This window comes from Crocodylus porosus, unplaced genomic scaffold (assembly GCF_001723895.1).
Source record: "Crocodylus porosus isolate Cpor-Errol unplaced genomic scaffold, CroPor_comp1, whole genome shotgun sequence".
Taxonomy (NCBI): Eukaryota; Metazoa; Chordata; order Crocodylia; family Crocodylidae; genus Crocodylus; species Crocodylus porosus.
The window spans coordinates 16747393-16762388 of record NW_017728943.1 but is presented as its reverse complement, the minus strand read 5'-3'; the positions used below and the strand labels follow the sequence as shown (position 1 = coordinate 16762388).

General features: G+C 45.6%; 2 long non-coding RNA genes across 2 annotated transcripts in view; one reads left to right on the top strand and one right to left on the bottom strand.

The window, feature by feature from the left end:
- Positions 1-13026, top strand: part of LOC109319296 — a 62004-nt gene extending 48978 nt beyond the window's left edge. The window contains exon 3 of the long non-coding RNA XR_002103469.1: positions 12952-13026. This is a non-coding gene — a long non-coding RNA (uncharacterized LOC109319296). The remainder of the gene's footprint in view (positions 1-12951) is intronic.
- LOC109319298 overlaps positions 13000-14996 on the bottom strand; it is a 129369-nt gene continuing 127372 nt past the window's right edge. The window contains exon 3 of the long non-coding RNA XR_002103471.1: positions 13000-13069. This is a non-coding gene — a long non-coding RNA (uncharacterized LOC109319298). The remainder of the gene's footprint in view (positions 13070-14996) is intronic.

Below are 14996 nucleotides of genomic sequence, written 5' to 3'. Positions count from 1 at the left end.
GGCTGAGCTCCGCACTGCAATACTCGCAGGGGACATGGGAGGCAGTGGTGCCGCGGGGGGGGCTATGACAAAATTTGGGGTGGCTGCAGCCCCCTCCCAGCGGCACTGCCACCTGCTCTGAGCCCAGAACCCACTGAGAAGAGCCCAGTGCAGCCCTGGCTCCAGCCCGCAGCTGCAGCCTGCCTGCCCTACCCTACCCCATCCCATGCAGATTCACCCTTCTAGGGTGCGTGCAGCAGTGAGAGCTACCCCCAAGCTGGGCAGAGTCTACCCCTGCCCCACTCCCTCCAATGTATCAGTGCACCTCTAAACATTAAAATAGTAGATAGTAAGTTTAAACCTAATAAAAGGATGTTGTTTTTCAGACAGTGTGTCCTGAGGCTGGGTGGGGCCACGGATAGAGGGTGCATAACAAAAAAATTGTGTGGGGAGAAATGCAAATAGAACCTTGGTAGGTGATTCTGGAGGAGGCAGAAAAGGGGCTGCAATCTGGTACAGCTGAAGTAGGTGTGTCCCACTGTCTCCATCTGTTGGTGAAAGAGGCAGGCATCAGGGGTGTCCATAAAGCATGCCAAATACGCTCATGTGGCAATGCCTCCAAGAAGAAGCTGCCTGCTGAGGTCCCTGGTGGCTCTTGGGATCAGGGTAGGATACAGACTTGTCCATCAGGGACCCCTGACCCTGTCCTTGTGGAGGGTGTCCCTCCTGCCACCTGCTGTCAAGACAGGACATGAAGACGGGATAATGGAGCATGCAGAGCTGGCTTTCTGGAAGTGGCTCAGCTTGGTATCCCCCCTAGCCTACTAAGCTGGTGAGGTGAGGAGCACTGTGAGACCTTGCCAAGGCAGTGGCCCCATGACTAGCTCTGGAAGGCTGCAATATATTGGTGGGAGAGACTACCCTCACACAGGACCTGATTAATATAGGTGAAGGCAATAAGCAGCAGGACAGCCTTTACCTCCTGGAGTACACAGCAGGGAACATGCAACATGGGCAGCCCCATGTGCTGGGCCAGTGCAGAAGGACCTGCCCACCCCTGTCTAGCATAATTCAGGAGGTCCCCCAGACAAATGATGTTAGCTAAGACCATCCTCTGGCATACCCATGGCACTTCCATTGCCAGCACCATCAGCTGCATGTTTTTCAGCAGGGGCTGGGCAAGGAGGTTGGTGCCCTGGGAAACCGTCTCTGGAGACATGGAGGTGGAAACCAACCTCCAGGTCCTGAGGAGATCCTGGCAGAAATCCAGTAGCTCTTCCAGGTCCTGCTTGGGAAGACTTCACAGGTAAAAGAGCTGATATTTTTATTGGAACCTTCAAGGGCAGGGAATCAGGCAAAGGCATCAAAGAGTTCAGCCAGGGTGAAAGGACCCTCCAGCCAGTCCTGGACATCTGCACTGACCTGTGGCAGTCCCTCCACCAGTCCTGGCAGGCATCAGTATCGGTCAGATCTGACAAGAAGAACATTGCATAGGAAGTGCCTGCCCTTTCTCGCAGCTTGCTGGGACCCATGAGGGGGGTGCTATCCTCCACCAAGGGGCAAGTGAGGTACTTCTTGGAACCCCTCCTCTTCTCCCAGGTGTAGAAGAAGTGGAAACTGCAGTACATCTCCCAGAGAAGCTGGATATGCGAGCAGATGAAGGCAGTGCAGACTTGACAGTTGTCCAGAGCTCGGGGCTCTTCCCACCTCTCCTGATACTTTCTGCAGGGTCAGGTTGTCTGGGTCAGCAGCCAGGTGTCACTCCAGCTTCAGCACTTACCTCTCAAGCTGCTCTCTTGCTATCTCTTGCTGTTGGATGTGCCACTGGGTGTAGCAGCAGCAGCACTGCCCAACGCACACCTTCCCCATGTCCCACCATCCCCAGGCTGAGGGAAAGACCTGCCGCTGTTTACACCATGTCAGCCAGAAGTCCCAGAAGGTGGCCATGAAGCCCACATCATCCAGCAGGCTGTTACTGAAGGGTCAGTAGGCCAGCCCCAGACACTCAGACTGCAGCATAACCTGAATGTATACTAGATGGTGGTCACTGAAGGGGAGGGTATCTACTTGCAAAAGGTGTGGACTTTAGGCAGTTTTTAACATGGAAATGTGGATTTGGTCCAGCTGGGAGTGGAGCTCCTGCTGCTCCTCCACCTTGACAAAGATGAAGTTCCTGGTGTCATCTGGGTGGTGGGCATGCCAGGCATTCACCAGGGAGTGGTCAGCAATGACCCCACAGTGCCCCAACTCCACCCCCTATCAGTATGGTCCTTCCCCTCCTCCCCACCTCTACCCTTGCTGCCAGTTCGATGGTGACCTGGCAGCAGAAGGACTGGATGTGGTGGAGGCTGGAGTTCCAGCACCCCAGCCTAAAGGTGGTGACCAAGGAGAAGCGTCTCCCCAGGTCTTTCAGGAAGGCCCCAGTTAGGAAGGTGATGGGGGAGGAGGAGAACGGGACTGAGGACCATCCGGGTCCCCAGCTCTTCCAGGACTTCAAGGAGCCCCATCTACTGCAAGGACCTTTTACACTGCCTCCTGTGTGGCAGCCCACATGGCAAGGTAGAAGACTCCCTTGTCATAATGTCTGGATGCCGCCACAATTTTTAGGGCCTCCACTGCCCAAGCGAGTGTCCACACATATGTTTCAAAGGGGAATGGGAGGGGCAGCTCCATCTTGAGCATACAGCAGCACACCCCCTGATTCCTGCTGATGGTGGAGAGGGGCCCCTGACTGACTGCTCAACCCAGCAATCTGCAGCCCTGGAGCCTAGGCCCTCCACTGCCTTTGCCCACACAACCTCAGACAGTTTTGCAAAGCTGGAGGAAGGCTGAGTGGGTAGGGCTTTTGCCAACAAGGAGTCACTAGTCACTGCAAGTGTTGCTGACTTGGCTTTGTTTGCAGGCCCTTTACCTTTCCCACGCCCTCCTATGGAGGAGGAGGATGAGGAGCCTCTGCCCTGGTTAGGTTTGGGTGGCCCTGTGGCCCCCTCTAGGGAAGACTGTCCAAGGGGAGCTCCCTGGGCCTGCGGGGTCTCCCCATCTCAGGAATATCTGCCTGCTAAGAGGCTGCTATTATGGCAGCCCCCTTATGGGGCTCTTGCCTGCCCCGAGAGGCTAGGTGGAAAGGGGTTAGGTGGGATGGGAGAGGGGGATCCATGGGTTCCTGCTCCATCTAAGTGAGAGAGGATAACTTGCTGCAGGGGGGCCCTCCTGTCTGCAGTGGATTGGGGGAGGGGGGCTGTATGGAGGGGTGGCATGTGTTGGAGTGGGGCTGGAGCTAGGGGGTAAACAAGGACACACACAGGATGGAGTGGGGGTGGGGGAAGCATGCTGCTGGCTTACTCAGGTATACACAAAACAGGAAAAGGGGGAGTGGAACACAGGACTCAAAGGAGGGTAGACACAAAGATGCTGTCGGAGCAGATAGCAGGAAAACAGGTGGTGTTTGCTGGTGAAGGGGACCCAGGACTCACTGGAACTGTCAGGTCCCTTCTTGTTGCAGGGAGCTGTGGTAGCTGATGGATGATGGAAGAGGAAATGGGGGTTGTAGGTCCAGGTGAAGGTGGTGGTGGGGAGAGCAGGAGTCTGTGGCAGCTCAGCAGGGCTCCTGTTCCTCTCTGGCTCAGCAGCTCCAGCAGCCAGGAGGAAGTTGTGGCACCCGTGTCTCTCCTCATGGACAAAGGAGACTGGGCAAGATGGATCCAGTGAATGGTAATTCACATATTCTTATGTTCTTAATCCTTGCCCAAGGTGACATAACTTTAAGACTTAAAACGTTATGGGCACTTGCTCTTGTTAATGAGCTTTAACATGTGATCATCCAAGTTATAAGTGCTCTTAACATGGTCTAATTGTAATGTGCAAGCTCACCCTTTGTGGGTCAAGAAGTGCCTGCAAAGGTCTCAGAGCTTTTGCTTTACTCACCATCTGAGAAACAAAGATGTGGGCAATAACGGGGAAGGGAAGGTAGAGGTATGTGAAGAGAGAGAGAGGGAAGGAGGGAGTATTTGATTTTACAGGAGAGTGGAAAAACTATAGAACAACAATAGACAGTGGCAGGGGGAGGCTCTGTCACTATGAATTTCAGCACAGATGACAATTTCAGTCATTCCCCCCCTCCCTCCCCAAGAGGAAACATGCATTGTCCTCCTCATCAGTGAATAAACTGAGAGCCCAACAGATTTGTTTCTTAATTAGTTGAAAAGCTAATAAACTAACTTGACTCCTACCAGACAAATCCTGTGCGGCTATCTTGCATATCCACCCGCATGGATCTGAGCAGGGCACAGGACGCCCTGCTAAGTAAAATGCCTGCTACAGCAGCCCCTCTGTTTTGCCACAGGCACAAAGGCTAATTCACTGCAGTGGAGGGATGGAAACAAAACAAAAAACAACTCCCCAAAAACCATCATGTCATTCATCTGTTCATATTCATCAAAAGTCCTACCCTAAGACACTCCTAAGATTGCCCTGGTTCAGCTAATGTATATATTACAAACATATACAGGTCTGGAATTTACAGTCAACAAACAGCAATACAAACAACTTCCAGGGAACGTATAAACATTTGGAGAAGCATAAGCGCTCAGCCTGGCTGCACCACACACACAATGTTTATTTATCTCGGTTGCATAGGATCAATGGGAGAAGACATTCAAAACAACTTTCTAAACAAAGTGTCACTTTGTGTTAATTTATGCCAATGGGGTTTCTTCCAACTAGTTGTGTCATATTAAGACATGTATGTGTTTAGATACTTTTCTTCTTCTGTTACTCTGTCATGGCAGCTGGATACAAGTGAATAGGAGAGGAGAATGGCTCTTACTCCGATCTAGTTGTTGATCTAAGGGTCATGATCTTCCCAGACCAAGAAAAACAGCACTGTATGTTCTTAGCCTGGACTCAAATCAGTAACTCATAAAGCCTTTTACAGCCTTTTCTTCATTACCTCTGCTGTGAGGAGCCTATTCTGTCCCTGAGGCTGAGCAAACAGAGGTGAATAGGAGTTGAGGGCACTCAGTTCCTCAGACCCTCAAGGAGATGCAAAAATAATTTCACAACTTTGGCATTCTGCCATTGAGGCTTAAGAGCCCAGCAACCAGACCCCCTCCCCTTTCTCAAACCACTGGAGGCTAGGGCATCTCTATTGATGTTTCAATGACTTTCTCTAACCCCTTAGCCCAGTACCCAGCTGAGTTTTACTCCTCTTATTTGCTTTTAAGGATTTGCCTGAGCTTTTTCTGTGGTTTTATCTTATAGTAACACTTACTTTACACCAGATCACAACATTTGCAGACGACATTTGAGATCCCCAATGATTTTGCCACAATACGCTACATTTATATCCCCCCCCTTTTCATCTAAAGATACCAAAGCACTTGACAAAACAATGAGTCAGCTCAGAAACCACATTCGCTCCCCTACCCCCCACTTTCACAAGGTAGATCTACATCACTCTCCATATTTTACGAACAGGACAATGGCAGTAAAGAAAGAGGAAGTGAATCACAAAAGGGTCTATTGTCAGAAAGGGGAAGTCTTTTTGACTTTCTAGCCCCCCTGCCTCAACCAGGAGCTCATCCTTCTAAGCTGGTAGAATGCAATAGATGGTATGAGTATGCCTCAGGAGGGTTTAGATCCATCACACAAACACAGCAGTATGTGGGTTATGCTACTGGTCTCACTAGGAGCCTTGGACTGCCACAGCTCTTTGCTTAGAGGCAGTGAAAAAGCATGCATTATAATACAACAACTTTAACTCCTTTTTCACAGAGGTTATAAAACCAAATTGGCAGAGCTCTGAAAGATAACAGGGGATACACAGGAAACTTTCAAACCAATTCCCCTCCCATACAGCAAGGAAAACCAATTAGCAGAAGAAAGGTAAACTGATAATCCACAACTTCTCTGATGGCCACTTGTGCTTACAGTACAGCACCCAAGTGAGCGTCTGCATCCTCTGAGGCTGCATGATGCCAGTGGCTTCACATGAACAAATAAGATTTTTTTCCCCCTTTTCCCTCCTCTTGTGGTTGGCTACACACACTCTCCCATTGTGTCTCATCAAAGAACTGATGACGGAGGAGTGGAGAACAGAGCCCTAGACGCTTGGGAAAATCCAGCTGCCTGTAAATCTAAGGGAAGGTTAAACCTTTTTGACATACAAAATGTGGGATTCAAAGGCTGCAGTGAACCAAGACTGCTGCTTCCTGACCAGCGTAACTTTACCTTAAAGTGCCTCCAGCTCTTACTGTCTCTAGCCTAGTCAGCCAGGAATCAGCAGTGTTTAATTTTTTTTATTCTTCAGTGATCAGAAAATGTTTTATTGCTATAGATGCCTAATGTTGCCAGCTTAAGCATTTGATAAATGTCATAGGAAAATCCATCCAGAATTAGCGTGAGGAGGAAGAGGGCAAGGCCATACCCTCTCCCCTTAAGCAGATGCTGGAAGCCAAATTTCAAGGGCCACTGTTTTACAAACCAAGTGTCTCAGTTTCATATCTTTCATAAAGACACAAGCTAATTCCTTATCTAACTTCTGTGCCAAGCTGGCTACTTTGTCTTCCATAAACAACGTGTACATAATGTCATCAATGTCATTACCAATATTTATGCTTGACGGCTATAATATTGCTGTTCTCTGTGTATCAATATGCTTAACATTACCTAAACCTAGAGGGAATTATATCTCTGAAACACAGTTTTTATATACATATACATACATATATCATGGAAAAGAAAAGCTCTGTACTCAAAGTTGCTACAATTAATTGCTCATTTAATGCAGAAAATAGGGGGAAAAAAACACCTAAAGTTACCAGCCAAGCAGGAGTCAACACAAAAGAACTGGTAGCCAGAGTATAAAATCACTTCAGATAATTTTACCCTACATAGAAAGCATTCACTGTCTGCACCAAGCTAGCTCAAGAGAAGTATACAACCAGGCCTCTGAATATCACACCAAACAGTAACCGTGGGTCTGTAAGAATGCTGACAAATTCAGTGGACTCATTTCACACCCATCAGATAGATTTGCTTGCACAGCTAAGTTATGCAAGATGGAACTGCATTCTTGGGTAGTAGAAACCCTTTATCAATTGATAGAGTTAAAGGACTTAAAAATACAGTTCTTCCATGGAGGATGGGATGTTGCTCAGCAAAAGTAACACAGAGAAAGCAAGTTCATACCATAGCCACAGCTAACAAACCAAACAAGATCAGCAGAGCATCTGTAGTCAACCTGTGGAATTCACTACCTCAAACCACAAGGCCAACGTCAGAACTGGTATAAATGGATATGCAACACCTAGAGTGATTGGTTTTCTGTAAGGGTCCAAACCAAGTCCTACTGAAGTCCATGGGAGTCTTTCCATTCAACTTGGGATCAACCCTTGAATATCTTGTTATAAGGAAACAATGTTTTGGGATAGGGGCCAGCAACTTTTATAAGCTGCTGGTTCCAGTCTGGCGCAGGTTGGGTGACTTTGGCGGCCTATGACCTGTGATGGGGAGGCAAGGAGAGGAAGAGTTGCCTGCACCTATGCTGTGCCTGCACTGCCACTGCTTCTCCTAGGCCCCTGGCTCCCTAGATGGGGTACAATCCCAGCTTTCAGCAAGAGAGGAGATGCACTAGAAGCAGACAGCTGGGAGCTGTCCATACTGTCACCACTCGTCCCTAGCCCTTGTTCCCCAGCTACTGTAAAGATGCAGCTTCCATTTGGTGGGGAACTGAGTCAAGGCAAGGCAGCTGAAAGCCAAGTCTGCACTGCTGTCACTCCCCTCCCCTGCCTTGCCTGCCTCATGGCTGCAGCATGGGTGTAGCTAGAACCTGCCCAGCCCCACCTCAGTTCCCTGCCAGCTGCAGCCAGGGAACAGGGAGAAGTGTTGGCAGTGTACAGCTTCCAACTTCGTGACCTTAGCACAGCTCCTCGCTGCCCAGCCCCAACACAGGCACGGTCAGAGGCAAAGCCCTCCAGCTCCACAGGTCAGATCCAGGGGCTCCACAAGCTAGTTCCAGCCCCTAGGCTATACGTTGTCAAGTCAACCTCTGCTCCAGAACATTGGTCCATTAGCACTAGCATCACAAAGGAATGTTTCTTCCTCATGTAATGTATTTATACAAGCAGCCAAGGTGTAGTAAGTTTTTCACCTTCTTCTGCTGTAAACATAGTATTCTTCAAAGTCAGGATCTCAGGCCTAATGATGGAACCATTAATCCAATGTGGTATGGGAAACTTCATATTCCTAATATTAGAATGGTAATGTTCAAGGCTTGTGAGAGAGAAAAAGGAAAGATAAAGTGTACAGACAAGGTAAGCCCAGTTAATGGGCAGCAAACCCTTCTCTTCCGAGAGAGATTCCTTCCCTTAAGATGGCAATAGTTTTGTTGGAAGGTGCTCACTCAATAGCAAGGAAATGTACATCCACTTTCAAATACAAGCTTCAGCTACAAATTGCTGATGTTAATTCCTGTTTTAAATCTACTTGGAAGGCAGGGCTTAAATATACTTGGACAGTTGGCACCACTCCCATTAAGTAACCATTTTTAATGGTTAATTTCAAGCATTGCTTCCTTATATTGTTACTGCTCGACCCTTCAAGTATTCAATTCATTATAATCGAATGGTCTTTTGCTTATGCCAGAATATCTTCAATGTATTTTGCAATGTTACAATTGCAAGTACTCTCTGCTCATGTGTTCCAGCTGCAAGACCTACAGTGAACAGGAACCCCCACCTTAGCAGCAAGATATATTCAGATGAAAGAAAATGAGCAGAAATCAGTCAGCTTTCAGCCGCAATAGTTGGCAGTAACTGTCAGCAGAGGAGGAGGTTCTGGTTTACTCAAATGTAACTCACCCATGATTACAGAGTAAGACGAGCAATTACAGAGTAAGGCAAGACCCCTTGTTAAGGCCCACCTAAAATATTTTTCAGACACAGTTTAGTTTGTGGATATGTTACTTAACAGAATATGTTTTGACTGCTCAGGTGATAATCCTCCCCTGCACACTCTTCTTAGAGAAAATACAGAATGTGAATGGTCTTCCAAGAACCATTCATACCATTCTGAGTACGCATGCTTCAGAGATGCTTATAGCTGGGTGGATTCCCTAAATACTTTTAGCTTTCCCAGCAAGTGAAAGCCTTTGGATTCCAACACCCCAAAGATAATTTGTATGATGACAAGACTTTCTTTCATGCCGTCCTCCAGCAACAACACCCCTTTCTGTTTTACTGGTTCAAGTGGTAACCTCTAAAAGTCTAACGCATACTGTCCAACCCACCCAAGCAGTACAAAAAAAACCCTGCCTGGCTGAGAGAGAAGTCATTGCCCTTCCAGAACCATGATCCTCATGACTTTTTCCTTCCATAATTTTTTTAAAGAGACAAAAATCTCCCTGTCATCTCACCTACTCTTCTCTTAATAAGGAATGACTGCCGTGACTACCCCCATCCAGTACCACCATTCACTGCCAGAACCTCTGCTCTCCTCGTGTGCTTAGAGAACAACTGATTAGCACTTTGCATAATTAACCTGATTAGCACTGTGCATAATCAAACTGATTAGCACTTTGCATAATTAAAAAGAAATAATAATAATAACAATAATAAGCACTAGGTAATATCAAAAGCTGCTAGCCCCCCAGCCTGTTCGTTAGCACCAGGATTAGTTTAGTGCAGCATATTTTATTCTTTAGAACTCTTTTTAACAACCATTTTGAGCCATGATAACTAATTGAGGATATTTACTCTTTTATTTTTATTTTCAGATCTTTGACAAAAATATTGCTTAATCTACAGCTGTCCACCTTAGGCTTTTTCTGAGGTAGCTGATCACATCCACTGTTGGAGGGTACTTGACTAGATAAACCATCCATCTGATTTAGTATGGTATTCTCCATGTCACAGAGCTGGCACCCTTATCCATTTCAGGCACATACATGGTCTACGTTACTCACTACAAAGTCAGGTGGTACTTGTTCACCCATTCTAGAGATGACGAATGAAGACATAGAAAGAAACATCTTCAAAGATACTCAGGTGCTTCACTACCTTTGTTGAGCTGGCATCCAATGATTTGCCCAAGGTCACTCGTTTGGTGGTAGGTATTAAACCCAGGATTCATAGAAGTTAGGGGCTGGAAGGGACCTCAGAGATCATCAGGTCCAGCCCTCCTGCTCAAGCCAGTAAAGACTGCTGGGGTCAGATGACCCCAGCGAGGCATGCATCCAGTCATCCTTTGAAGATCCCCAGGGAAGGTGACTATACCACCTCCGGGGGAATCTATTCCAAACTCTAGACACACAGACCATTAAGATGTTTTTTCTAATCTGAAGCAATCCACTATCAGTTTATGATCATTATTCTTAGTCTTCCCCTGGGGTGCCTTGGTCAACAGGTGTTTTCCTAGCCCCTTATATGCTTAAAGGCTGCCACCAAGTCCCCTCTGAGTCTTCTCTTTCCCAGGCTGAACAGTCCAATGTCCCTCGGCTTCTTCTTGTATTGTCTGTTCTCGAGACCTCTAATTATTCATGTGGCCCTCCTTTGGACTCTTTCCAGCTTCTCTACATCCCTCTTGAACTGTGGTGCCCAGAACTGGACACAGTATTCCAGCTGCATTCTCAAGTGACAGACTAATCCCCTTAACCTCTTGATCAGCCTTCCTTTCTTTATGTACAATTCACCTCCCATGCGACAAACTCATGTTATAGAAAGATAAGAGAGTGGCTTCTGTTTCCATTCCTGTTGAATCCCTCTGCTTTCAGTTTGAAACAAACCCCAGAAATATGAAGATTCTGCTAAGTTTTTTGACTGGTTTGGTTGAAAACTGTGTGTGAAACCTCTCACTGCTGCATGGCTTTGGCCAAATATTTAAGGAGGCCCCTGTCTTCCAGGATACTCAATGCCAGATATCCTAGAACGTTTATAAAAGTACTCCCACGCTGCCAGTCCCAGGATGCTCCCTGGTAAAATAAACCAAGATGAAGCCATTGGAGGAACACAGCAACAAAAAGGAATCTTAGTGTAATTAACTAAAAATATATTATCCCAACCATGGAGGCCCCTACAACAGCATAAGAAAAAGAGCCCACGTGATCAGTAAGCCATCCAGAGCCAGTCACTCTTTTCGCAAGTTGTTTAGTTTCAGAAGAAAAGTGTTGCTGTCGAGATTATTCAAGTCCAAATGTTCCTGGGGAAGGTAGTTCCAGTAATTCTGGGAAGGAGTCCAATCCCTTGGCTTTATATGTAAATATTTAAACAACATTATTTCTATATACATATATTTTATACACATATGCATATATGTCTATATACTTCCAGCCTTTCAAATTTGCCATGAAAAAGAAATACTAGTCATAGCACAAATATCTATTCACCTGCCTGAACCATGATAACTGATCACAAAAACAACAGGTGCCTTTAGACACAGAGGACCCAACCCTACATAAGCTGATCTGCTTAAGCAAAATAATTACAAGATTGGGTCCCCAGGCTAAAATGGTAGAGTTCAGAGAAGCTATCAAAATGATCAAAAATAGCTTCTTAGTTTCTAGAAAAAGGAAAAATGGAAGTTCCATTACTTAACAATGTTTAGGGTTTAGGGAGTGCTGCAAGTTCCAACTACAAGTTTCTCTACCTCTTGTTGGTGAAAAGGTCCCAATCCCTAGCATTTTAGGCTGCTAAGATTTCAGACTTTTACGCTGGATCTTTTTTATGCCTAGCAAAAGGACTGAATCTTGCCCATCACTCAAGAAAATATTATTTTTAGGAAACAGCACGTTTGAAGGGGACCAAGAAAAATCATTAAAATGGTGGAAGCTTGAAGCTTTTTAGGACGTAGAATATTAAACTAAATCCAGGAGAGACTGATTAATTAACAGAATGTTGGTAAGCCAGACAAAATGTATAATAAATAAATGCTAAGTCAAACGTTAGTTTACCACAAAGATGTCGCCTGTACATGTGGGGCATATAAAAAACACAAACTGATAATTGCATGCATGAGTTTGCATATCATGTGTGGAGGTGATATAAATATTTTACAAAAATATTACATATAAATATTATTTGTGCTCAATATTTATATAATCTCCAAGCCCAATATTTGTGTATATGCATATGTCTAAATATAGGCCCGTATAACGTATAATATACAAGTTTGTACATTTGTGTGTAATCTCTCCTTCCCCCTCCCTCCCCCTCTTGCACACACATGGAAAGACCAAGAGAAGGGTAGACCTTTTAGAAAATATTTTAATAGCTTTTTTAGAAATCTTCACCCAAAGTTTGAGGGGTTTTTTGCAATCTTACATTTTCTATTGCAAAATACACCTGCTTTCTTTTCTTTTCTTTTTTTGCTAAACTAAATATTTCTTCCATCTAATGACTCTCTTTATTAGACAGCATCTAATTTGCATACATTTACATACAATTTAACTGCTAGCTTGCAAGAACAAAGAAATGGCTCTGTATTGTACTGAAGGACAATACTCAGAAAAGGAAGGTATAAAAACCAGATAGCTCGGTGGCTGTGTATTCTCTTTGTTTCAGAAATACCAGGATTTTTAAACACACCACTTAAAGGGTGAAAAAGATTATTTCATCAAACAATGAAAAAAGATACAGAGCAGCTCCCTTTTAACACATTTTCTCTCTGGCCTGGTTAATGGGATTTAAGGGTCCAAGATTTCTTTGCTTTCTACTGTTTCCTTTATTAGAACTGATGGATTTAATTCTGTCACATATTTTAGTTCATATTTTATGCCTATAACAATCTATGCTGAAGTTCAGCTCCAATGCTAATTCAATACCACCACCCTCTCCTTACAGCTGGACTGGGAAATGACTGAATAATCCTTGATGGGCATCCAGTAGTCTGCCATCCACACCCAGCACTAATGGATTTTACACAGCGGCTGTCAGAACTTTTACCTTGTGGCACTGAGCAGAGATAATGAAACTTACCAAGTAGCTGACTGGGAATCAACAGGAAGGAAAGCAGGGCTGAGCTCCACTTGTGAGAGCAGGGAAGGACTGTGGTCAGAGCCAATGCAGGATGTAAAAGAGGTTTCAAGCCCTCTAGTTCCCTATAAGAGAAGGAGGAAAAGATTTTTAAGATCTTATATGGAAAGACAGGGAGACGGAAAGAGGGCAGGGACCCTTGTGCATACACCACCTGAACCACACACACACACAGCATGCACACATGCTAACAGGCTTCCCTCCAAAAGCTTCACAATGTAAATACCACTGCACCGGTTGGTTGAGAATCCAGTGTATGTGTAAACGGCACTATAATTACACAGAAGGAAGGGTGGGAAGGGAGCCTTTGACTAGTATACTAATCATATTAATGTTCAGCCCCTGACAAGCCCCAGGTGAGCAGCAAGCTGCACCCATTGTTACTAGTTTTATCTGACAACTAGTCACTTCATCTCCTAAATCACCTGGATGCCTCCTTCTCAGCCTGGAGCCTTGGTCTGACCGCCATGGCCACCCACCACAGCCTGCCAGCCTACAGCTGGTCACCTCAGCTGGTCAAGGCAGTCCTAGAGCCTCCAGCAATGCCTAGCCTTCTGCCCACCATTGGGCCTAAAGTGGCCAGTCAGGGTCATCTAACCCTCCACTGCCCTCATATAAAAAACTCTGACCCAGAATACGAAGCGTCCAGGCAACAGGGCTTAACCTGATCCCAGGCTGCCTTGCTGTTCTCTCCAGCTGGTGCTCCGACTCTGCTCTGCTTGATCTCCTGGTTTCCTAACCCAGCTTGCTCTCTTACTCCATTCTTTGCCTGATCCTTCCACATCCTGATTTGGATTGTTCTTAGACCCTGCTCCCGGACTGATTCCTGACCTGACTTGTCCTTCAAATCTGCTTATTTCTCCAAACCCTGTTCGGCACCTCAATCCAAATGGCCCCAGATCTGGCGGTCACCCATAATGCAGCATGACAATGCCACTTTAACATTAGCCGGTTCTCAGTGGTATACTTCTGGAATTTTATACACTGAAGGGGAGTGGCACGTGGTTAGTAATGGGAAAAGGAAGCTCCACTTCGGAGCCAGTGAATAACTGTGGGGTCTGGTCCTACAGAAATATTTTACCAAGAACTGCACTTCCCTTTGCAAGTGGGCCAGTTAGAACAATGGGAGTGGATTATTCTTGGTAAAGACATCAGTAGGTAGTGTTTGATCCAGGATCATGATTTGGAATCATTATAATCTGGGCTGCTCAGGATCTCCTAACAGATACAACAGGGGCATCAGAACTATCTAATAACAGGAAGCCAGGGGTTAATTCCCTCATCAGCTTCACATGAATGAATGACACCAAAACCTGCAGGCTGAGATGTGAACACCTAAGTCTGAAAAAAAGAGCATTACAGGAAAGGTTTTGTTCTGACTTCTCCTTGCCACACTTCACTAAAGGGTAAGCCCATCACAAAATATTTTCGAAAGTAAACGCTGAATTGAAACTGGTTGAATTTGGTCAACAATTTGAAACATGAATTTTTAAAAGGGGGAAATTTCTTCCTCCCATTTATATTTTCCCCTCTGCTTCTTTTCCCAAACAACTCTACCATGAACGTGTGTGTCAACCACTCCTCAGGAGAGAAAAAAAGAAAATAACTTAAAAAAAAAAAGGCACACCTTTATATCCTTCCATTCTCCTCCAGTAAAACACTTGAAAAAAACATCTGAGCCTGACAGGTATCCTGAAGTTCACTAAGACAAGGAGGTAACAGATCTGGGAACGAAAGATGTTCCAGTGTCATGGCTCTCAAAGGGATCATGCTCTGCCTACAGCTCCATCTTTTTAAACCCGTTGGGTTGTTGCACTGAGTGCATCACATGATAATGGCTACCACGATATCACACTGGAAGACAAGCTCCTATCATGTAAATGGGATCCAGAAAAAACATTTAGGACTTCATGTCAAGTCAACAGCTTAAATTTCACCTCATTTTTAGCTGACAAAGCAGTAGCGATAGTTTCATAGTTTCTAGGGTCAGAA